The sequence below is a fragment of the Cupressus sempervirens genome, chromosome 9, assembly GCF_028749045.1.
Source record: "Cupressus sempervirens isolate cs-2001-9-10 chromosome 9, ASM2874904v1, whole genome shotgun sequence".
Classification (NCBI taxonomy): domain Eukaryota; kingdom Viridiplantae; phylum Streptophyta; class Pinopsida; order Cupressales; family Cupressaceae; genus Cupressus; species Cupressus sempervirens.
The window spans coordinates 794,211,349-794,238,304 of NC_143126.1; positions in this window are offsets into that span (position 1 = coordinate 794,211,349).

The window sequence follows — 26,956 nt, forward strand, 5'->3', positions numbered from 1 at the left end:
TATCACAAGCTACCTCCAAAGGCTTTATTTGGATGGCCAACTTGGTAGTAAGGTGTACTAGGCCATCTAATGTAGAAATATTTGATTCTTTCTTCATAAGTGTTTCAACATAACCTAGCTCCTTGTGTAAAATCTCCATGTGAGGAGTCAATTTAGTCTGGATGCTTATCAATTTAGCCCTGATGTTGGCTTCATCTACAAATAGTAATGCTAATTGACTTTGGGTTTACAACAGGGTCCTAAAAAATTTCTCACTTTGAGTTGGAGTCATGTGCAATTTTGCACTTGATGAGTTCATTTGACTTTCCAAGCTCAGGATGTGATTCCTTGTCTCTTGTGTGAAGAGTGTAGGATTACATAGTTTGGTATACAAAGAGAAAATATTCTCTAGTATCTTCTTCAAACTGTCTATCTTAGTTGACAATGCAACTTGTGTAAGTGTTATTTCACTAGATATCTTCTCATTTACTTTACTTTGAAATTTCTTCTTAGACCATTCTAATAATTTGGCATTGGTATCCAAGTCTGTATCACTTACTCTTTCCACTATGTTGGTCAATCATTTAATAATTGGCTTTGTTTCATCTTGAGTAGGAAAAGTGAATGCATCTAAGAAGATGTCTTTAATATCAAGAAAAGCTTCATTCTTCCTATGCTTCTTTTGAGTAGTTCTTGATGTTTCTTTCTTGCTAGGGCTTCTTGAAGTATACCCACCTGCTCAATTATTATTGATGCACAATCATACTTAGGCAAAACAATTTCTTCATCTAGGCTAACATTTCCATAGGTTATTACCTCTTTGGCCTTTGATGAACTAGGACTTGGCACTAAGAATTGCAAAGGTGTTGCATCTATGCTTAGCCTCTGAAGAGTTTGACTGGAAGGAGTCCAAGATTCTAGTAAAATTACCAGTGCTTAAATTGCTGCTAGCTCCTTTGGCTTGGGTACCCAATCAGTGTCTTGAGGCTTGTCCTTTTTTTGCTTCATTGATTTAAATTGCACCTTATTCTTGTGTTAGAGTGCAAGTGAATCTACTTGATTCATTTGACTCTGTGTTGCATTAGTGACTAGTGTTTCCACCTTATTCTCTAGAATTGTCTCAACCTTATTTGTTGCAACTTCTGGTACATTTTATGAGACTGGAGTGCCACTTGTGTGTGTACTGACAATTCATTATACTATCTCCTTCCTTTGATATACAACTGAGGGTTGTGAAGGTTGTACACTAGTGACTTGAGGAGTGATTATAGGTAGTTCTTGTGTTTTCACCTCCTCCCTTGCAATTATAGTCATTGATTTCTAAATTTCATCTACACTTACCAATATAGGGTTATCACATAATTTGGCCTATAGTGTAGATTGGTAAAGTATCTTTTTTAATTCTTCCTCTATTACAGGATTGATGTTTTGATTAGTAGGATCAGAAAAATCCTTTACTATAAAAGTTTCAGTACTTACACTTATTATCTGTAGAGGGCTGGCACTCGGCATTTGTGAATCTTGTACACTATGTTCTTCTTGTTGCTCTAACTCAGCTTCTATATTCATATCAGTGCCTTCTTCATTGTCATCATCTTCATCATCTTTGACCTCAATAGGTTCTTGTTCTCCTTCTTTGATAGTTGCTAGTCCATATGTGATCTTCCATATTTGTTTGAACTTCATTACAACATCCGCTATGTTGTCCTATAATATGCTAAATGCCTTATATTTAAGAACAAATCTAACAGCATATTTTTTTATGGCTTTGGATAGTTGTGCCTTATCAAGTTCTGGCATAACTTGGGCGAGGGATGTCTCCCTAATTCACCTTTCTAAGTTCAAACAATAATGCCATTTTTTCTAAACTCTTTCATATAGACTTTTAGTTATGGAATTGGCAATTTCTAGAGGAGCTTTCTTAAAAGTAGCCATCATGGCATTTATTGCCTCCTCCACTTGATTCTTCTCAATTTTTCCAAGATTTTCAAAATCCATGTGAGAGAAACCTGATAAATCAACATTGTTTCCAACATTCTCACATAAGTTATCTAGATCTAAGGATGGATTATGACTCACCACTTAGAATTGGCTAGTGTCATTAGATTCAATTCTTTCCTCATCACATTTAGCCTGAGCAACATATTTTCTTCTAGGTCTTTTATGTGCTTCACCTTCCTACTTTATAGGCTTGGCTTTCTCTTTAGCCTTTTATGTAATAACTCGTGTTCTGGCCCTTGTGGTAGGTGTTGTTGGTTTGGGTTGGCTTGGTTTAGAAAACTTTTTAGGTCTTTTCACTGCTTGTACCTTGGCCTTTCTCTTCTTTTGATCAGTAGGAATAAGTGCTTCCTTGACTTCTTCTTCCTTAGCACCTTCTATAGTCTATGTTTCTTCCTGTTGTTGATCCTCACCCTGATCTTGTATCAATGCTAGAGGTGCTTGAATTTGAATGTCTTCTTCCTCTTCATCCTCTTCCTCTTCTTCTTCCTCCTCAGCACCTTCACCAATTTTTTATTTTAGTTTCTTTACCACTTTATCCTTCTTCTTGATCAGTGAAGTAGTTTTCAACTCCATAGTAATCTTTGATTTGGCCAACTCATAGATACCAAAAGCCTTGGCATTTTCATTTACTTCTTCTGCAAGTAATGTTATGATTGTTGCAGAGGCCTCATCAACATTAATCTCATAACCTAATGGCCTTAGCCATCTCACTCTAGGAATTATTGCTTGAACAAATGTGTGATCAACATCAACTAGGAAACAAACATCATAATAATATTTTTCCACTAATGACACTAGAATTCTTAATCTCTTCTTCATGGATTGTTTGAAATCCTCAAAATAAATAGTCATTACTTTAGACACCTAAAAACCTTTAGAAAATAAAGTATTTTTATTTTCTGAAAAATTCCTGATGACATCATCATTTATTTATTTATTTATTTATTTTTATGCCATTAAATCCCTTTATCTTAATTAAAAATATTTAATTAAAGAATCCCTCCCAAAAATGTTTAAATCTTATTTAAACATTATTTCCTTATTTATTAATTATTTAATTAATAAATTGACCAAAAAACCCAAAAAAAAAAATTTAAAAAAATTTTGCCCAAAACTTGGCCAATTTCCTTAAGACCACTAACCTCTTCCAAAATCTTCTAATCCTTCTTTAATTTTGATTAAAGGCTAATCCCATCATTTCCTACCCCTAATCCCAACTCAAAATATTTAATTAAGATTAAATATTAATCCTCATGTTTATTAAAAAAGTTTTAATAAATATCTCCTCAACCCAAACCCTTGAAATAAATAAAACTTTATTTATTTCCTAAAAATCTAATTTATCCTCATCCTAAGAAGTTCTAGACTCTTCTAGAAAGTCTTCATCCTCATCCTAAGAAATTCTAGACTATTCTAGAAAGTCTTTATCCTCATCCAAAGTCTAGACTCTTCTAGAAGATGTCTTTAAACCTAATCCTAATACCCTCCTAACCTTGTCACATTCCCTAAAAATGGATTAAGACTTACTAACCCAAGCCAAAGTTAACAAATATCTCTTCCTTCACCCACCCTCATTAAATGTCATCCACTTGCATATCCCTAAGCTAATCCTAAACCATCCTAATCCATCCTCTAATCATTTGCACAAGCCTAAGCAAACTTAAAACCTTCCTAATCAAGCCCAAGTCGAAATTGCTCTCATCTCTCTCAAAATATCTCAACCATAAAACTTTATGAAGCCCACTAGGCCATAAATGACTCTTCCAAGCCCTTTTATTGTTCTTACAAGTCATTATGAGGGTCTTTATGAAGATTTTATCCCTTGAGCCTCCTTTGTTGACTCATCCTTCCCCTTTCCTCCATCCTCTCACCCTATGACATGTGTCACTCCCTGATTGGCTGTAAGGAAGCACAATCCATGTGCTCTCCTCTCATGCAATCTGAGCCCTCCATGAGCTTTTTCCCATCCTTGCATCTTAGCCCTCAATCCCTCAAGCCTCTTGCCTATAAATTGGATCCTTCCCCTTTGAAAAATAACACAATCCATGAAGTAAAGTCATAATGCCATTTTAAGAAGCCATTTTACATCAAAACCATACACTCACACCCCAAATTCCAACTCCATTTGAAGCCCTTTTTGAAGCATAAGCTTGAGCATACATCCTTTCTATTTAGACAAAGCCACTCAACAAGAGAGCTTCTTATTGAGAGAGCCCATTAATGGCTCATATTCTCAATTGAGAGTTCATCTTAGTCTATCTTGAAGTTTATGAATTTTTTTTAGTTTGTAGAAGCTTTATTTAAATTTGGTTTCTATTTGCATACTAACATTGCTCATATACATTTTGGCACGCCCGGTGGGACCCCGCATGGGTCATCTTCATTAGCTTTTTTAGTCAAGCTTTGTATGTCATTTGCTGATTTTGGCTAATTTTGCTTATTTTTGTGATTGGTAGGATTGTATAAATTGGTTTTGTAGGTCCACATGAGCATGAAGAAGACAAAGGAACTCATAGTATATCTCATAGTGATTGCAGATTTTTCAAGCTTATAGGTGGACAAAGAACTTGGAATTCTTCTTCCTCTTCTTGTCTATATTCTTCTTATTCCATCTACTTCTTCTTCTTCTTCTTGTGGGAGATCTTGGCCATTTTTTTTTAAGAAAGCAAAATCATACACACTTCTTTTTAGTGCTTAAAATGAACCCCCAAATCATACTTAAATCCATTAAAAAATTAAAAATTTGCAAAAAAGAAAAAATATTTTAACAAGTGAAACTAAACTAATCCAATCATTTGCATCCTTGCAACATCAAGGTTTTAGATGCATTCATGCAAAGTTAGGAACACTTCATTTTTGAGAATTTAAAAAGAACTTCAAGTTTTCATTTCAAAAGGTTCAAAATCAACACTAAGTGCACACTAAAATCTAAATCAAACTCAAAGCATCAATCAAGGATAAAATGAACCTCATTTGCAAATATTTTAAAGTTATTTTAAAAATCTCATGAAAACTAAGAGTCTCAAATGGTTTCCAAAAATTGTCCTAAAAGCTTTGTTATTTGTTCCAAACAAATGTCTTGTTGCAAAATTTTGAATGTTTCTTAGGTTTTTCATGCATTAAAACAATCTAGGAATATCATTTTTGGGCTTAAAATATGCAAACTAGAACACAAAATCTTGAATGAAAACCAAATTCCAAAGAGTCATATTCACTTTTGAGTCCAAAACAATCTTGAATGATCTAAGGTTAAAACAAAGCACTTAAAAGTTCTTAAAACAACACACAAAATCTCAATCTTGAATGCTCAAAGGAAAAAACTTGAATTTTTAATCAGTTGTCTTTGAATGCATGTTGTTAAAATCACTCTTGAGTGCCATGGATTAAAATAAAGTTTGTTTTTTTTATGAATGCATGATTAAAACAAAAAATCCAATCTTGAATGCCATAGATCAAATAATCATCTTTTGGGGCATAAAAAGAATCCACATTTTTGAAATCTTCTAAGTTATAAAAACTAATAAAGACGCTTTGAGTAAGTTTGTAGTTGGACTCACCCTCTTTAATCACCCATCAATTTAACCATTCGTTGCAATCTTGGCGCCATCTATGGGGATGGGTCTACCTAAGCGGGTGTTAAGTGCTCCACAAAGATCAAACTCCACTCACTTGGGTCTTTAGTGGTTTTTCTAAGTTAGAAAATTCTTTGAATGTGCATTAATCTCGCTCACACTTCATTTGGGCATAAAAATTGGACAAATCTTGACGTGGAGGGCCTTCGGGCGCGCGCTTGGCAATCAAGTTACACACATCTTTGTTTTGGTCTTAAAACAAACTCACACTCAATCTTGAATGCCTAACAATCAATGAACATTGCATGGTTTGGACACAGTTTCAATGATGCTCGCATTTCTTATGTTGACGATCTCTCGACTTTCATTATGCTGACGATGCTGTCAAATTGGAATGAACATTGTATGCCATAATCACAAGTGTCTTCAATCATAGCTTACAAAATTTAAATCATCAATTGGAATAAACGCGTATCTTTTAAAGCCCAAGATCATGTATGTGGTCTTGTTTTACACTTTTTAGAAGGCCTGCTTAGGGATTTCATCACCCCTTGGGATGACCTCAACTCCAGCATTCCGGCGGAGTATAAAAATTGGGAGGTGAATCCAAAGACACCTCTCTTGGAATCAAGATTTTGTCACTCGGGCTAAGCCTCAAGGAACTTTATACCCTTGAGAAGTGAAAGAGGAGAAGTGGGTTACCGCTCCTCTCGGCTATGTGACATCTTTTTGGTTTCATCTATGGATTTGGGCCTCACGTACCTTGCGTATATCGAGGACTCCCTAGCTATAACAAATTTCATCCTTGTAGAAAGCTTCCTAGGATGTTGGTGTGTTTGACGTGCTTGCTCCAAAATTTTGTTTGCTTGTTTGTTCATAGCTTTTGAATGAATGTTTGCCAACTTTGGTCAAAATCCCAAAAAAGCAGAAATCTCCCAGCTCAAGGCATACTTAGTGTAGTCACTGCCTCATCAAAAAATCATCCAAGCTCCCCCACTACACCTGAATCTATCTAGTTCCTTGCTTTAGAACAATCCCAAATCCAAAGTCTCTCCAAATCATCCCCCCCAGCCAGCTAGCAACCCAATCCAAAATCACACCCAAGCCTTTAGAGAGTTGTTATCATTCTGCTAGAATTTGCTATCCAATCAATCCGACCAATCCACCAGCCTCACCAAGGTTATCCCTTTGACAGAGCTTTGTCTAGGGTAATCTAGCTTTGTCACTTGTTATCCCTCATCACCTTGAGCTAAAGGTTGGGATCCACAAGTGGTCAATCTTGTGTCATGCCCATAGGATCATTAGTCTATCCTTAAGTTGACACAATCTCCACCAATCCAGTGCATAGGAAAGCAAAACTCTCACTTTTTGACAGCATGCCCTTGAAGTCTTCCATCCACAGGAAAGCCAAAAATCTCCAGCCAATCCTCCTTAGGTTTGTCATACAGCTTTGACTCTCCCTAGGAAATCCTTCATTAGCCAATCCAAAATCTACTCTTAATCCAAACCCAACCATGAGCTTCCGTGTTCATCCATATGCAAGACCTCATCCCCATCCGACTCATCATCAAAAAATGAAATCCCAAACCTATCATTATGTGTTCGGTTGTATTGTCCTTGCTCCCGCAACCTCCTATTCCAATGATGATGAAAATCTTGTTGACTATGATGAGTATATTGAAAGCCTTAGAAACATTCCCCAAAGCATCCCCCAAAATCCAAGAGTTATTCCAAACTATCTAGTCATGCCATCTGATATCCCAGCTTCTCCTCCATCACCCAATCAACCAAGCTTCCAATCTTCCACCCCATCACACTAGCTATTCCTATCAATCCACCTCCACCTCCGACACATGAGTCTCCAAGGAATCTCCTAGAGGAAATACAAGAAAACTCGCCTCCAATAGTCGATAAGCCATGTCATCTAATCCAACCATGTGAAGTAGTCAGTGAGGAAGCTTCCCCATCTATAATATCACCTCCATCTCCCATAGCTACCATCCCCATACCATCCATCAAATTGCTTAAAATCCTTCCACTTCCCACAAGCGTCAAAATCCCACCACCCATCGAATCGCTCCAAATCCCATCCACATCTCCTCCTCCAAGCATTATCCAAATCCCATATAATGAACCTCATGCATCCACTCCCATCCATTCTTGTCAAGATCTTGTCCAAAAGCATGTTGAAATATCCTCCGACAGAACAACAGATCCTGCCATCCAACTTATTCCCCTGCATGATCCATTTTTACCATCCCCTCCATATCTAAATCCTACCATCTTACTTACTCCATCTCAAAATCCCTTTCCCTTAGCCCACCCAACTCAAGATCATATCCTCCCATCTCCTCTGCTTCATGATCATACATCTCCCATAATCCATGATGATAGATCCATCGAAAAAGAACTAATTATCATATCCGAAGCTCCAACTCCTTCAGCTAGTAATGGACTCACATCTTGTGTTCCAAATAATGAACATCCTATTGAAAAAAGAAATAAAAATGTATTTCTAGATGTTGGTATCCCCGCTATTCCTGCATGGTCCCAAGTCCTTCCATATCCACCCCAAAGTTCTCATACATCTTATTTCGCATCTATTTTGGGCCCTCATCCTACTCCTTATCTTCAACCCTCCATTTTGGGTCCATATATCCCTTATCTAAATCCCACACCCTTTCCATCCATTTTGGGTCCTTCCGTACCTAATATGAATCCTTTATCCCCTCCATCTATTTTGGGACCTACACCTTCCCCGTTTCCATCTATTTTGGGCCCATATCCTTCCTTCCCTCCATCCATTTTGGGCAATTATATCCATCCATATCCTATGTTCCAATCTATCCTTCCATCCCCTCAAATCCACCAGCTAGATCATCAAAGGCACTCACCCTTGAATCCCTTCCAACCTTTAAACCCTATCACTCCATCTATTATCCCTCCATCTCCTCCATGCTCTTGTTCCCATCCCATGGCTAATAGAAGCATATTAGATGCCAAAATACAAAAGCATAAATCCAAAAATCCACAAAAATCCAAGTCTCAACATGTACCTTCTAAAATACATGTTCAAAACAAGAAAAATTTAATCCCAATCAAAGAAAAAGTCAAGAGGCCACAAAAGCCCAAGCTAAAAAAGTCAAAAATCATGTGGTACGCAAGATGCTCATAAAAGAAATGCATCTCAAAGAAAAATCTCAATTGGCATCCATTCATGCTACTCAAAAAGCCTCATCCATCCATCCTTCATCCAAATCCCCATATAAGCATCCTTCATCCCCCCAATCCACTTTTAGTCCATATGCTTCTTATCCTAAATTTCCCATCCTCCATCTTCCAGCTCTACTTTTAGTCCTTATCTTTCTCTTCCTCCATTTTCTCCTCAACCTCGCTCAAAACCATCTTTCCCACTACTTTATCACCTCTCAAGGTGTGTGCCAATGATGGTCTTTCCATTTTTCTCATCCATTTACCCACAAGCCTTATGTCTTTGCATCCATTATCTGTGAAACTCCCACCCACCCTTCCACTTGTTCAATCCAATCTTTTTTCATCCATCCTACCAACATCTATGAGCCAAAAATAGCTGAAGAAAGCCAAAATCATTCCAGCTAAGTCGAAAGTCAAAAAGTCAAAAAATAATAAAGAAAAATAAAGCGTCCACTGGTGAAAAATTGGCAATTCAAGCACCTTGGACAAGTACCATGATGAAAACTTGGCAAACAAGCGTCATGCGTAATCTTGCCATCCCCAGCTTAGCCTATCACCCTCATGCTTTTGGTTATCTCTTGACATCCAACTCCATCTTCCAATCTATACACCTATCCTCCATCCTCCAGCTTCCGTCTCACACCATCCACTTATCTCCTGCAGCTTCAGCCAACCATCCCAGCTATCATCCATCTCCCTAGCCCCTTCAGCTTTTTCCATCCTAGCTTCAATCCTATCACATCCATCATAAGACCTCCTTCCGCATGTTATCTTTTGATTGGAGGCACTATATTCCTTGGAGATCTTGTCTTGTCCATCCTCCCTTGTCATTGGTATCTAGCTTTAGGCTATCCTCATGCAAACCCAATGTCATCTCTTTATATCCATAATAATCCTAGCTATCTACCATCCTATCCATCCATCTCATCCTGCTCCTCTAGCTATCCTTGGTCACAAAATCTCTCATCATCATTGGATGCATCCTGCCAAATCAATATCTTTCGCTATCACCCCACCCTTAGCTTTCGCATCTTGCACAACATCGAATCATCTCGCTATCCTATCATCCTGAGCTTTTTCCTGCTTGTAACTATCTTGGTCAGCTTCAGCTTGTAAATATCTTGGTCCATTAGCTTGTACATCCTCTTTAGCTTAGTACCATTGTATCTATCCAGCCTTCATGTAAGTTTGTCCTTGATCAGCATCTTGCACCCATCGCACATCTTGGTTAGCTATTCCAATGCATCCTTTAACTAGATTTCTTGTCACCAAAGTGTTATCTTTCTTAGTTCAGCTTGCCAGACGCATCACTCATCCAAATCCACCAGCTTAGGTGCTCTCCGATATATCCTTGTAGGATATAGCTTTCCTCATGTCTGATCTTGGTCCGTTAGTACCTCATCCTACCCATCTCGTTGGCAAATGTTTCTCTTTTGGATTTTCACTTTCTTTTGATTTGGAATCTTCCCTTTTGGGTCTTGAAGTATCTTTTCCAAACAATCTTTTTGTTCCCTCCTCAAAGCTGCCACAATCTTCCATATCATGGTATACTGTGAATGGGGCAATTTGGGCATAAGGTCTTGATCAAGTCTTTTTTTTGTTTTTCTTTTCTGCTTGTGTGTTACCCAGTGTTGGTTCCACTCTAATTCTTTCGAGATTCATGTGTGATGTTGGGGCAATCCTTGCATGTTTGTTTTGAGTCAGTCCGTCAGTCCTGTGGACAGTTGGTGAAAATGCCTTGATGTTCTTGGTAACCTTGGCAATTAACCAACAGTCCTATAGCAAATCTAGTGCTCAACTACATGGTGGTACTTCTCTTTGATGTATCCCCCTACTCAAAAAAGCTTCAATGGTTTCCCTTCATCTCCATTATCCCCCATCCATATCAAGCATCTGTCTCTCCTACCCCAGCTTATGCATCAGTATCTCTTTGAATCACTCCTCACCTTTAGCTTTACGGATCCACAATCCTAGTCTTAGGGATCCACCAATCCAAATCAATCCACCAAGCCTCATCTTTCGAGATCCACAATCCTAGTCCTAGGGATCTTCGAAACCCATCTTCTGCCAATCTGACTCTTTGAAATCCTACTGCATCAGCTTTATAATCCCCTCATCCATCTCCCTATCCTGAATTCCTTTTTATAGCGCTCTGCTCCTTCATCCTCCACCTTCCCTAAAGTCTTAAGCTTGCTTCCTCTTGTGCATCTGATTCTCCTTTATCATTCTCCCATAGTGAGAGTTTGAGCTAATTCAGCCCCTTCTCTTTGCCAATCTGAGTTTCCTTGCTCATTCGAGATTCTTTTACTTTTCAAGAAGCCATTGAGCCTCGCTTTCTCTCCCCGCTGCCTTCTTGAGGGGGCATCTCACAGTCCATTCTCTCATCTTCTGCTCTAGCCTTGGGCATCTTATTTTCTTATCTTTGATGTCACGCCACTTGCGGCATCACATCAAAGAGGAGCAAAATGTAAACACCTAAAAACCTTTAGAAAATAAAGTATTTTTATTTTCTGAAAAATTTCTGATGACATCATCATTTATTAATTAATTATTTATTTAATTTATTTATTTATTTTTATGCCATTAAATCCCTTTATCTTAATTAAAAATATTTAATTAAAGAATCCCTCCCAAAAATGTTTAAATCTTATTTAAACATTATTTCCTTATTTATTAATTATTTAATTAATAAATTGACCAAAAAACCCAAAATAAATAAATAAATTATTTTTTGCCCAAAACTTGGCCAATTTCCTTAAGACCACTAACCTCTTCCAAAATCTTCTAATCCTTCTTTAATTTTGATTAAAGGCTAATCCCATCATTTCCTACCCCTAATCCCAACTCAAAATATTTAATTAAGATTAAATATTAATCCTCATGTTTATTAAAAAAGTTTTAATAAATATCTCCTCAACCCAAACCCTTGAAATAAATAAAACTTTATTTATTTCCTAAAAATCTAATTTATCCTCATCCTAAGAAGTTCTAGACTCTTCTAGAAAGTCTTCATCCTCATCCTAGGAAATTCTAGACTATTCTAGAAAGTCTTTATCCTCTACCAAAGTCTAGAATCTTCTAGAAGATGTCTTTAAACCTAATCCTAATCCCCTCCTAACCTTGTCACATTCCCTAAAAATGGATTAAGACTTACTAACCCAAGCCAAAGTTAACAAATATCTCCTCCTTCACCCACCCTCATTAAATGCCATCCACTTGCCTATCCCTAAGCTAATCCTAAACCATCCTAATCCATCCTCTAATCATTTGCACAAGCCTAAGCAAGCTTAAAACCTTCTTAATCAAGCCCAAGTTGAAATTGCTCTCATCTCCTTAAAAATATCTCAACCATAAAACTTTATGAAGCCCACTAGGCCATAAATGACTCTTCCAAGCCCTTTTATTTCTCTTACAAGCCATTACGAGGGTCTTTATGAAGATTTTATCCCTTGAGCCTCCTTTGTTGACTCATCCTTCCCCTTTCCTCCATCCTCTCACCCTGTGACATGTGTCACTCCCTGATTGGCTGTAAGGAAGCACAATCCATGTGCTCTTCTCTCATGCAATATGAGCCCTCCATGAGCTTTTTCCCATCCTTGCATCTTAGCCCTCAATCCCTCAAGCCTCTTGCCTATAAATTGGATCCTTCCCCTTTGAAAAATAACACAATCCATAAAGTAAAGTCATAATGCCATTTTAAGAAGCCATTTTACATCAAAACCATACACTCACACCCCAAATTCCAACTCCATTTGAAGCCCTTTCTGAAGCATAAGCTTGAGCATGCATCCTATCTATTTAGACAAAGCCACTCAACAAGAGAGCTTCTTATTGAGAGAGCACATTAATGGCTCATATTCTCAATTGAGAGTTCATCTTAGTCTATCTTGAATTTTATGAATTTTGTTTAGTTTGTAGAAGCTTTATTTAAATTTGGTTTCTATTAGCATACTAACATTGCTCATATACAATTACTAACTCAAAGTTATCACCTAACTATTCAATGAACTCTCCTATTTGAACTGCAACAAACCTATTTGTCTTCCATGCAACATTACCAAATGTAGGAAATGTGTTATGTACATAAAAGAAGATACATACCAAAATATATGCGAATTTACACTGAGCACTCTTTGATCTCCTTATTGCTCCTAGATTTTCAATCAATTATTGTAGTTGCAGCTCGCTAAGATCATACATATGATCCTTCTTCACAATCTTGTAGCCCATATCCACTGCAATGCAGGGTACACTATTCAATCTACTTGATTGATAAAACTTATGTGCAATTACCCTTACTACAAAAGCTATCAGAGGATTTGTGATTGTGTCTACGGTTATTCCCCTCTTGTTCCACACAGTCCCTATGTTCTTTTTAATAACTACTTTGGACCCGCTTCTCATAATCTTTGGCCAATCTAGGGTTGGATATCCTATTACCCTATGAATTATCATTTTTGTGATTTTGATTGGACCATTCTCTAGCCACATTGAGCTATCATGAATTTTTCTCAAAATAATCTTGATCCACTCAATTTTGAAAATGTTAGGGAAATCTAAGGCACGAGTTAACCCTTTCTTTTCCACAATCTTGAATTCTTCCCTCAACACACCATTTTCACATAATCTTACATACTCCTCTCTGATTTCCATGTTACCAATACTCCCAATCTTACAATTATAGAACTTTCTAAAATCTTGAATCATTAAAACTTGCGGTGGTATCTGTAGAAGTTGAGAAAACCAACTTCACATATCCTCAAGAACACCTGCAGGCAAATATCCTACAATGAAGAGAAACTAGAAAATGGAAAAAGCAGAGCTTAGAAGTTCTCAAAAATGTGAGAGCAAAAATGTATTCTAAGTTATGAAAACAAAATACAAAATTTCAACCTTTTAAGGTGAACGAAACCCTAAAGGAAAGAAAACTAGGTTTATGCATTATAATTAATATAAAATATTAATTATATGCACCTAAGGGAGCTAAAGCAACTAGAGTAATAAATAACTGTCTCTAACACCCCCCCTTACATGAAGCTTAGGAGGAAGCTAAACTAGCAAAGCTATGAAAGTAGGAAAATGGGTCCCGACAATAAGGCCTGATCAGGTACCCAATACAAGGAAATCTCTATAAATCGAAGACAAAGGAGAAAACCCAGTGGGAAAAATCCCTCTCCAAAAAGAGATGGAACAAACATGCTGAAAAATAAACATGAAGGAAGGAAGGCCTCAACAAGACCCCCCAAGGACAACTTATGTAATCCCAAGCATAGACCGCAGTTGAAGATAGCGAGGCGATGCAAATGACTTGGTGAAGATGTTAGCAACCTGTGCATCAATGGAAATGTACTCCAAAGAGAGAACACTATCCTCGATCAAATGATGAATGAAATGCATATGAAGCTCAATGTGTTTAATGCATTGATGCTCCACCAGGTTGTAGGAAATATGAATAGCACTCAGATTATTGCACCACAAAATAGTGGGATGATCAGGAGGAAAACCAAACTCAGTCATCAACTGCCAAAGCCATAAAATCTCCTAACTAGCAAGCATTGCAACTTGATACTCAGCCTTTGTAGATGAAATTGTGTGAGCCTACTGCTTCTTGCATGACCATGTGATAGGACTAGAGCCAAGACAAAAAACAAAGCCAGAAGTAGACTTTCGATCATCAACATCATCAGCCCAATCTGAGTCAGTGTAGCCAACAATGTGAGGTGTCCCTAATGTGTAATGAATGCCATACATTAGTGTGCCCTAAATGTATCTCAAAATATGCTTGGCAGCTTACCAATGACTCTCATGAGGCTCATGTGAAAACTGAGAGACAAGATCCATTGCGAAGGAGAGATTAGGACAAGTTTGTGTCAGGTATAACAACCTACCAACCAATTATCGGTACAATGTGGGATCCACTGAAGGCAAAGTGCAAGAGGTAGACAAAGTAACACCTGACTGAAAAGGTGTAGGAGTAGGCTTGCAATCAAGCATGTCAAATTGTTGAAGCATGTCAAGAGCATACTTCTACTGGTAAACAAAGATTCCAGCAAGGAATGGAACAATCTAGAGACCGAGAAAATAGTGTAGCAAGCCAAGATCAGTCATCTCAAACAGTTCCATCAATGCTCTTTGAACATCCTTAATCATAGAGGACAAGCTACCTATGAGAAGAAGATCATCAACATATAGCACAAGGATCAAAACCTCAACCTCAAGACGTTGAATGTAGACTGTAGGATCGAAATAGCAATGGGTGAAGCTTGTAGAAAGCAAAAAAGAGTCCATCTTCTCATACAAAGCCCAAGGGGCCTGTTTGAGACCATATAATGAGCATCAAAGTCTACAAACCAAGGTGGAATCCTGCACAAATCCCTGAGGTTGCTCCATGTAAATCTCCTTAGTAAGATCACTGTGCAAGAATGCACTCTTCACATCCATCTAAAAAATGGGCCATCCCTGTAAAGCTACGAGGGATAAGACAAGGTGAGTAGAGTTCATCTTGGCAACAGGGGAAAATGTCTCAGTGTAATCAATACCCTCAACCTATGAAAGACCGTTCGCAAAAAGACAGGCCTTGCACTTATCAATGGAACCATCAACAACAAACTTAGTATGATACAACCATTTGCATCACACAACCTTTCTTCCCTTAGGAAGAGAACAAAGATCCCAAGTATGATTCTTCATCAAAGAAGAATACTCCTCCTCCATTACACTCTTCCACTCAGAATGTCTTGTCACTGCTACAAAAGTCTGAGGATCATCACAAATAGCATGACTGAGAAGACTGGAACCTCTAGTATGGGAATGGGTGCGACAAGAAGTGGTAGGGTCACCAGCTAGTGATCCTACAGCCTCAATTATAGCTCAAGCCCATTTAGGTATCTAGGGAGGATCTTGTGGTGGAGGTAAATGGGGATCAACATGATCATCGTTCTCATCATCTAAAAAAGAGACTGGAAAGGATTGGGGAGTGGTGGTAAGTGAAGTAGACTTTGGATGCGGGGTATCTACTATAGGAAGGTGCTCATCAAATTGGACATCCCATAAAAATAGGACCTCTCTAGAATCAGGATCAAATAACCTATAGGCCTTAACATCCAGGTAGTAGCCAACAAAAATGAGGTGTCAACTCTTCTGCTCCATTGCTCTCCTCTGAGCATCGGGTATAAACGCTCATGCTTCACTACCAAAAACTTGGAACGAAGATACATCAGGCTTGACATTAGACCAAGCCTCTTGAGGAGTCATACTTTGAACTACCTTATGAGGCATCTAATTCTGAATGTAGTTGGCACAATTGACTGCCTCTACCCAAAAACACGAATCCATGGACCTGGATTGAATCATATAATTAGCCATCTCCCAAAGGGTTTTATTCTCCCTCTTAGCCACACCATTTTATTGAGGGGTGTAGGGCACTAAAAATAGATGTTGAAGACCATGTTCAGAGTAAAAATCCCTAAAAGCTTGTTTCACATACTCCCTCCCATTATCTATGCATATATGTCGAATAGAAAGACCAGACTGCTTCTCAACAAATGTCTTAAAGACTTGAAATGAATTGAAGACATCAAACTTGTACTTCAAAAAGTACACCCATGTACGTCTGGAGAAGTCATCAATGAAAGTAAGCACATATCTAGCACCTAAAAAAGGAGTGGGAAATGACATGAGGTCACTATGAATCAACTTTAATGGTGCCAAAGCACGAGTGGATCGTCCATGTGGAAAAGGATCCCTATGGTTTTTTCCAAGTGCACAACCCTGACAAACACCATCTATACAGGAAATATGGGAAAGCCCAAGAACAAGTGCCTGTGTGCTCATTTGCCGAAGATATCTATAATTGACATGGCCAAAATGCTCATGCCAAAGTCTGCTTACTGAATCTTCATGTGCAACAAGACATGAACCTGTGTCATAAGAAGACTCAAATCTACCAAATCTGTAGAGGTGAGATGCAAAATCCACACTCCCAGTAGCCACAATCATCTCAAAATCATGTAAGTCCCTAATAACCACATCATGTGGTGAGAACTCAACTATCTTACCAAAGCTAGAGTGGCAAATCTAATAGATAGACAATAGGTTTGTCGAAATGTTAGGGACAAGAAGAACATCCTGAAGAGAGCCCCTAGCTAATGCAACAAAACTAGAACACATGACTGAAAGATTTGATGAGTTCCCAATAGCAATCTAGGAAGTAGGGCAAGGGGCAAGTGAGGTGACCAACTACTGAGTATTTTTCATATGGTGAGAGGCACCGGAATCAAGAATCTAAATAGGCCTAGAAGTCATAGCTTGTGCAGTAAGAGCATGACCTTTCCCTATAGGGGGGGATGTAGACTTAGGAGTTGAAATGCGATGCTCCTGCATGGCTTCCTCTAAAGCCTCCAAATGTTTCCAACACCTAGAAATGAGATGTCCATCCTTTTCACAAAAATTGTAGGTCTTAATTGATTTCTTCTTAGTCTTGAAGGTAGACTCAGTAGACTTCGAAGCAGATTTACTCTTGGAAGGGTTAGCTAAAGGTTTGGCATCAATTTTTGGTGCATTTTTCTTCGGTTTGGCTTTCTATTTTGGTTTCCCTTGAGAATTCTAAGCAACCAATGCTTGGCTGGAAGAGCCAGAGGCATCCACCTTTTGGATCTTAGCCTATTCCCATGTCAACTTATCATAAAATGTCTCAAATGAGGGCATCTAATGTCTATTACCCAAGGCATCCATGGTGGAGTAGAAAGTGGAAGAAACAATTTGACACTGTCCTCGCAACTTTGAGAGTATCAAAAAAATACACTTATCATCAGTTTTGTTTTTACCACATCCCTGCAAGACTGTACGTAGAGATTTGAACTTTGTTAAGAAGTCTTCAGTAGTGGGAAAGTTGGCTGGTGTCAAAGAAGTCAACTCTGCATCAAACTGTAGTGCCTGAAACTCATTCACTATGCCAAACAACGTGTAGAATTTGGTCCAAATAGCTCGTGGAGTGGTCAAACCATCCAAATGAAATATTAGACTATCAGAGATGTTCAGTGCAATCAGTCCCATGGCTTCATCCATTTTGTTTCTGTGTTGAAGAACCTCATAAGGACACTGCAAAATAGGTTGCTTCGCATCTAGGCATGACCATAAGGCTCTTGACATGAGAAGCCTAGTCATTTGTGTCTTCCAGGTGTGATAGTTGTGTGGCATTAGCCAAATCACAGAAGGATCTAACATTGAGAGAAAGAAAAGATGAAAGTAGAAGGGTCTGATTCTGAAGCAAATTATAGAATAGAAAATGCTCCCCCCCCATAATGAATAAAAATATCCCCCAAAACCAAAGCAAAAACTATGGAAAAACACAAAAACTGAGAAAAGAACTTGGAATTTGGATGCAGAGAGGAGAAAAATAGAAGCCTCTACTTCAATGCCAAATTTGGAAGCTTAAATGAACTCAAAATCAAACAAAACTAGCACCATTTTCTCTGTCTCTGAGTCAGCTTTTTGGTACTTCTTTTGGATTGTAAAAATACATATGTATGCTCAAGTTATGAGCAAAAAATTGACTACAGGTCCAAAAAAGGAGCTCACTAGAAAATTATAGACCATGGCTTAAATTTGACGCCCGTATGGACGTCACAGGTCATCGTCGAAAACAAAATCCGGCCACTAATTTGCTGACATCAGCAATTAGAATATGACATCACCCTACCAAAATATGATGTCAGCAAACTGTGTGTGGGTGATGATGTCAACACAAAAATTGATGACGTCAGCTCAGGAAATGATGATGTCACATCAAAAATTACTAACATTATGCCAAAAATTGCTGACGTAAACTGCCAAGAAATGATGTCAGCCACATGTTGAAGCAGGCTGCAGCACCACTGGTGGCTGTGGGGCTGAGGCGGAGCGGGCAGTGGCTCAACCGACAGAGGTGGCTGGTGGGCGGCTCACTGGTGGTGGCAAGGCTATGGTCACGCCATGGGTGGCCCGCCGGTTGCAGCGGGACAGTGGCCAGGCACAGGTGGCACTCTAGTGGTTGTGGGGTGGCGCCGGGGTGGCCAGTGGGCAGAGTGGCCCAAAACTCAATTTTTTTTATTTTTTATTTTTTCCTCAAAATTCGTGTCCATACAGCCTCCCAAGGGCTAAAAAATTTTCCCAGATGCCCGGAGGCCAAAAACAACAATTTTTTTATGTATTTTGACTGTAAACAGCCTTTCAAATCTAATGGCATCATCTGTTTGAGCCCAAAGTGCCCCAAAAATTTTCCCTTCACCATTTTGAAGAAAAAAACCTCAAAAAAGCTAGGGTTTCTGACTCTGAATCGTGGCTTCAAGAATCTTTAGACGAGGAAGCAGTAGGTCCACTCTGATACCATGTAGAAGTTGAGAAAACCAACTTCACAAATCCTCAAGAACACCTACATGCAAATATCCTACAATGATGAGAAACCAGAAAATGGAAAATGCAAAGCTTAGAAGTTCTCAAAAATGTGAGAGCAAAAATGTATTCTAAGTTATGAAAACAAAATATAAAAGTTCAACATTTTAAGGTGAATGAAACCCTAAAGGAAAGAAAACTAGGTTTGCGCATTATAATTAGTATAAAATATTAATTATATGCACGTAAGAGAGCTAAAGCAACTAGAGTAATAAATAGCTTACTCTAATAGTATCATAGATAACGCATCGGAGGGATCTTGTTTGTATGATATGTCTAGAATGGCCTTGAATATATGTGGTTTTATCTCATTACTAACTAACTAGACATTTAAAACCTCTTTTTCCTCTACACTTTTTCTTTTGAAGAACTAGACACCATTATATAAATCTAGGGTTTACAAAATTTGAAATAGTGTAGCTCAGCACACGATAAATACCTTGTAAATCTTGATGAAATGATGTTAAACGGCTACTCAAACCTCCTATAAATGCTTCAAATGAAATTTCCAAATCACCTTTAGCTCTTCTTGCTCTCTTTCAAATTCAAATGATGTTAAATGAGTAGAAATTGATCAAATAGCCCTTTAAAACACTGCAGTTAATGTTAAGTGCTTACACAGTTGTAGCATCAACTAATTTCTAGCTCACTCGACATCCACTTGTCTTCCCATTCACTCAGTAACCATTACAAGCTTGACATCAACTAGGCAAACAGTTAGCTCAACATCCACTAGAATTTCAATTGGCAACCATAAGAAACTTTTCATGGTCGGTAGTAACATGAAAAACATAATGATTTTTCTTTGATTCCTAATAACACTTTGCATCTTTATTCATGCTTATGTAATATTTTTGGAGCTATTTCCTTGGAACTGATGTATGATGCATCCTTTTTAAATATCAGTCCCACATACCTCTTGATTGTTTAGTTTGATGAGGTGTGATCACCTGACCCATTGGGTGAAGTGGTCCCTTCTCCACTTGATCTGTTGCAATCCTCCTTTCTCTTCCATGTCTTGTTCATTTCATTTCTAACATTTTCAATATATGCCTTGCCTTTTCCTTTATTAAACTCACAACTTGGTGCTTTTGACCTTGTTGGACAATATCTGCTGATCTGACTAGACTTCAAACAACATGTGGTTTGACTCAACCACCTTTTGTAGTCATTCCTAAAGTGTGTTCTAATATAGTTCTCAGGAACATGTCCAAACTCTTAATAGTAGTGATAACTACCTTTTATTATAATCCCAATTATAAAAGTTGTCATTGTTCTTTACATTTTTTTTCTTGTTTGATGACCACATTGGGTTGGATTTTCACTCAAAAGCTCTATGTCTATACTTCTGACAATTATAACAATATCCTTCAAATCTTTGAATGTGCATGGTCTTAGTTATGCATTCATGTGCCTGATGACCTTACTTGTTACACTTATGACAGTGATTCATGCTCTTGTGCTTAACATTCTAATTTACAGTCTTGCTCCTACACACATTAGTAGTATATCCTTTCTTACCACAATTATGACAAGTAGGTTTGGAATTCTTACCTTTGTTACTCTTTTCTTCAGCACTTTTGGATGATTCTCCTTCTTCAATACTTATGTATCCCAGTCTAGATGTATCACCGTCAGATCTAGGGGATCTCATCAATTGTTCAAAGCACTTGATAGCTTCATTTGGTTTATTAAAACTTTCAACAAATTCCTTTTCCATTTTTAGGTCATTGCTCAATTTTTCATTACGGAACTTCAGTGTTGTTATCTCAATGTCCTTAGCATTCAATTCATGGTTAGCATTCATCATTTGACCCAAAGTTTCTAATTGCATGTTAGCAATCCTAGTTACATTTGATGATTTCTCTTCTAGTCTGCTAGTCAAAACTCTTTTGTCATCTTCGATCATGACTTTGTCTTCCATATCTTTCTTTTTTTGTTCATTCACCTCACATTATACTATGGCTTGTGATTCTTGCTCTAACTTAAGATTTATGATTTCTTCAACTTGAATTCTATTCTTTTCCATTAAATTTACAACTATTGCATCAAATTAATTTGAGTTTCAATTTTCAAATAACTTAGTAGTTTCTATGTCTTTTTATTGTGTTTCATTCTCTTCAATAGTAATTTCCTTCCTTCTCTTTAAAGATTTCTTTAGATCTTCTCTTGCTTCATTCAACTGATGTAGAATAAGATGTATTTCAATCTCCTAGTTCTCAATAATCTTTCCCAACTTGTAGACTTCCATTTCCAAGATCTTTCCTCAAAGTTGCAAAGCTTCTCTTTCAAAGAACAAGGCTCTAATACCAATTGTTGGAATTACAATAGGAAAGGTAAACATCTAGGGGGGGTGAATCAGTGCTTTAAACTTTTACCCATAAAACATTTACCACACATCCATCTCAATCATTCAACAAATAAACTTAAATACCATATAAAGCATGTAAAAAGGTAAGCATTCACACATATATGACACCAAATATGATTACCTAGAAAGCCTCCAATGAGAAGACAAAATTGGGGTGGGGATGACACCCACAAATCTTCACTACTATAGTAATAAAGTGTATCCAATGAAGGTTACAATGTTTGATCATGAACCATGATCTACCCTATAAAAGGTATGCCCTATTAAAGGCTTACAAAGACTATTAGATCTCACTCTGTTAAAGGATTTCAACACCCTGTTAAAAGTGTGCCTTGTTAAAGGACTTCAACTCATAATTAAGTAAGCACCTTGTTAGAGGATTTCAATACAGCCTGTTAGGACTATTTTGTTAAGAGATTTAACTGATTCACCTATTAGAATATCTCATCAATGATCCTACTATTAGCACTTTTTTCATTGATGATAGATCACCTCTAAACTAATGTATACTTGATCCTTCTTGATCAGATGTCTCTCTATTGTTCACTATTTCCTTCATTTGTTCTCCTTTGATTGATTTTGTAATGCAATTCAAATCATAATACCTTGGTCACCATGAATATCTTGGTTTGTTGACTTAGGGTTAGGTATGAATCAATGGCTATGATTCACCCATATTGCCACTTAAACCTTCCCTTTACCTGATTGGGTGCATGTAATGCATAGGGATTCTAACTTAAGATTTGTCTTTATCACCAAAATATCATAATTCAAGCTTTAAGTTGGCTTTAAAATGGTTTACATAGTAGTTTGTGCCAATACAAACAACTATGACAAAACTATGTTACTCAGCAATTGAAGTCCCTGGTGCTCGTTACATACTAACTTTAATACTATCACTCAGCATCTAAATGACTCGACATGCATTGCTTGCTTAGCTCCTGAATCACTTGACACATATTGTCTTCTTGAAACTTGAGTGACATGGCACATGAGTAACTTGGCCCTCATTGTTTACTTGGCATGCTCTAACTTATATGTTGTGCTTGGCATATGTTACCTGTTTGACATGAACTAAGTAAATGACTTAAGTTTACAAACACTCACTAGTCAAAACCATTCTGAGATCAACATTGTATGTATCCAATCACATCACATTAATAGTGTTGCTTAATTTATGAGTGGTAGATATGCACACTTCCTCCAAGTGAGTCTGGACAACAAAGTTAGTCTGGACGGCTACATATAATGTAAATTGGGAACACTTCAAGATTAGTGCAGTGAAAGTTTTCAAAAAATAAGGTGAATCCTAGGCCACTGCAAATAGCATTACAATAGATTCAATCTCATTCAATGCCATGGACAACAAAAAAACATTTTAATAAGCTTAAGATCTCATATAGGGAGGAAGATATTGAAAGTTAGTGTGAAACAATAGAAACACTAAATAATGAGGAGAGCACGTTATAAGAAAAATGCCATCAAAACAAAATGCAAAGCAAGGAAAACAAAATATAGAGCAAGGGCACAACTAGGCAATCGTAGATCTCCAAACTCTTTCGCAACTTCTCTATACCCTCATTCGAAGCTCTCCACAATCTTTCACATGCAACTCTCCATAATCAATCAAATGGGCATGATTAATGTCATATTTCCTTTTTTTGTTTATAATCAAGTCAACATCACAATTATGATGCCAACACCAGTATTGCAATGACGTCGAGGACAATTACAAAAAAAAAATGAAAATCATTGCAAATTACACTGTCATCGCAAATTGCCATCACAATTTGACCCCAAATGTTGTAGTGCAAAATGCTATAAGTCAATAAAAATCAAAAGAGCCATAAGGTTGGTACAATAGAAAGTACAACTCAAGATGAGTCATCTTGTATGGATTGAGCTTTGTTTCTATGTACTATGCAGATGCAGTGACTAGATACCTATACATTTTTGTAAGATGGATCATTTACCATATGGACACTCTTTTATTCCTATTTTTGGACACCATGAAGATATCTTCCATCTTTGATTGATAGTCTCTTTAGACTTAGTCTCCTCTAGCTAGTCATATTCTATACATTGGAGGTTCCTTAGATCAATAGTTTGACAATGTTTGCATCTTCATGCTTTAGTTTTGATCTTTGTTGACATCCTTTTGTAGCATTTTTGCAAACATACTAAGATAAAGTGTCACTCTATTGCAATTCAGGATTTTGCACATCTTTGTGTCTTATTGTACTCCCACTACATTATAAAGTACCTTGGGGGGTTTCATGTCAGCCATTTTTGCCATCTTCCTTTGTCTAGTGAGTGTTCCTTCCATGACATTAGCCTCATCACCTATCAATGACACATGCCTTTATAGGTGTTTTTATTTCTCCTACACTCTCGATGTTCCTGGTTCTTCTTTCTGTGGGAGATTATACATTCAGTTTTAGTATACCTGTCTTACCTCTCATTATTATAGTTTTTTTTTGTTATAATTTTTCTTTTTTCAATGGAGTGAACTATGTATTCAATATTTGTTACTATGTACTAGGTGGATGCAGTGGCTAGATACCTATGCATTTCAATGAGATGGATCATTTACCATATGGACACTCTTTCGTTCCTATTTTTGGAGGCCATGAAGATATCTTCTATCTTTGATTGATCAGCTCTTTAGACTTAGTCTTCTCTACCTGGTCATGTTCTATACAGTGGAGGTTCTTCAAATCAATAATTTGACAATGTTTGCAACTTCATGATTTAGTGGTGTTATTCATTATCATCCTTTTGTTCCTATATTCTGGAACATTCTCTTCATCTCTTTTTGGAATAGGGTTTTTCCCATGTCGTTTTCTCTATTTCTCCTCTTTACGAAGATTTGGTTGTGATTGAGCACCTCATCAGGCCTTGTTGTTGAGACCCAAATTTACTTTTAATGCAGTTTCTAGATTTTTAGTTACTCTCTAAGTTTATCTTAAGGGGTATATTAGAGTAATAAAGTATTTCCTTATTAATTAAATCATTTTGATTGAATTAATAAGTCACTTATTATCTCTAGTTTACTTAAGCTAAACTTTAGACTTATAATAATTATTTATTTTATTAATTATTATCATGCAACCTAGGTTAGTTACCTTTTAGGGTTTTGAGCTCCTTCACAAGGATTGATCTCTCTTTATAATAGTTCATTCATTTAGTACAATTTAAATTCCTTTTTTGCATCAATAATGTTTCCTCTTCCATGGATCTTTAAATTCAAACCTTCATAGTTTTGCTTTTCTCTTTCTGTGAGAGGTGTTTGCATGTAGTGATTCTTGGGAGCTATGGGTTAAACTTTCCTCAACTTCAACAAAATTGAAATAAATTATGATATTTCCTTGCTAGGGGGTATAACCATACTAGATTAAAGGATTCAATCAAAAGACAAATCCATTGATAGATAATAGAAAGGGAATTAACACACACACACACATAGAGTTCAAATAGTAATCATCATAAAATGGAAAATGGAATGAGATTCTTTTATAATATTGATAAATAGAAATGCTCTAATCAATTTTTGTTTTATTTTTTGGAAACGTCTACTAACAAAGATCTTAGCTGAAAGTCATATGTAGGATCAACTTTTTTAAAATTTAAAAGATAGTATCATTAATTGTGAGGGCATCACAGTGGAAAATGAGAAAGCTATTAAGATAAAAAGAAATATGAACATAAATTGCAAAGACGTGCTTCAAAATTTACATCTAATGTAACAAAGAATATGATTCCTCAAACTGATGCTATGTAATTTACATGCACATTAAAATAATATACTAAATCTAATATAAATGTAAGGGAAATAATGTCATCTCAAATACCTCAACCAAAAAGTGGAGGCAATTGTATTATTGACATAACATTTTAGTCTTGGGCTAGACTCAGGTTTTCTTCCCTACGCGTTTCCTCCCAGTGCCTGCACTTTGAATAGGGAAAATAAGAATGCATTTTTTTTAATAAATTTAATAAAATATTGGCAAAATTCTTTTACTGATAAAAATAAAAATAAAAATATATTATGATAAAATTAATAATATATGTGACAAACTCCATAATTTTATATTAAATTTATTAATTGAATATTATATATATTATATATTATTTTTATAATATATAATATTTACATATGTTATAAAATTATTATAATATTTGGCAAGATCCTACAACACAATGGTAAATTGTGAGCCTCTTATCCGTGAGGTCTTGGGTTTGATTCTACTCGAGCTTAATAAATAATAATAATTAATCATGCACCCAATAAAAATTAATAAAAAACCAGCATGCCAACCATGGCAAAAAATAGCAGAGCTAAATCACTTTATGCGAATCGAATGAGTTATGCAAATAAAGGCTATCATCAAGTTCATAAAAGTCGAATTTCTAAGACACGGGGGTATCAAGTGAAATCTCTAAACCCTAATCCTAAAGCACTATGCAAGCAGTCAATTTTTCATCCCTCGCAATCTCCTCAGGGCACTCATAGGAAAAATGTTAATTTTGGAAAATTTGGCAATGGCAACCCTCCCCTCTACCGCTCTCCTTCAGCAAAGTTGAGGTGTGTTGTTAAAATGATGAATTCATTCTTTTCCCTTATTGAGCCCAATAATCTAGAACATACAACTACCCAACAACCAAATCTCAAAGATAAATCCTCCGATAAATTTTTTGGCTCCAATCTACAAAATATTCAGGAAAAAGCTTCATCAAGGTTAGGGTTTTGCACTACAAAAAATTCTAATGGGAGTTTTTGTAAAATGGTTAAACAAGCGCTAAATCAACTCCTCTCAACCTAAATCACTCCAAATCTAAATAAGGTAAGTAAGAATGGCTTAAACCCTCAATCCTTGAATAGCATCAAATTTTCACAAGTTATCAAAACATCTACCCAGAATTGCTATTAACCCAACATCACTTTTTCCACTGAATTTCTTGACAAACAATTTTCCTATTTAGTAAGGCTAAATATGTAATACAGAATAGAAATCCCTTGTATCCCTTGCAGCTAGGTTTTTATGATGATTACATCATACCTTCCCCCAATATCTGTGAAGCCCATCTCTGCAAATTTGACACCCCAAATAATAAACCATCTGTTATCCCTTATAAATCTTATATCCCCTCTCATCGTAGGGATAGTTTTCCTAAGTGTACCTCTCACTCCATCTCTCAATCACAATCGGCTCCCTACCCCTTTTTGGAAAGCTCTAAGGAGAAGGTCTTGATTATCAACAATCAAGTAAGTGAAGCTCATTGGCAAGAATGCCAAAATGTAGATGTTTACACATATTGGAATGAGCCAAAACATGAAATGGCTAATCTCATCAATTGGCTAAAGGAATTTTGCCAAAGTTAGGTAAGT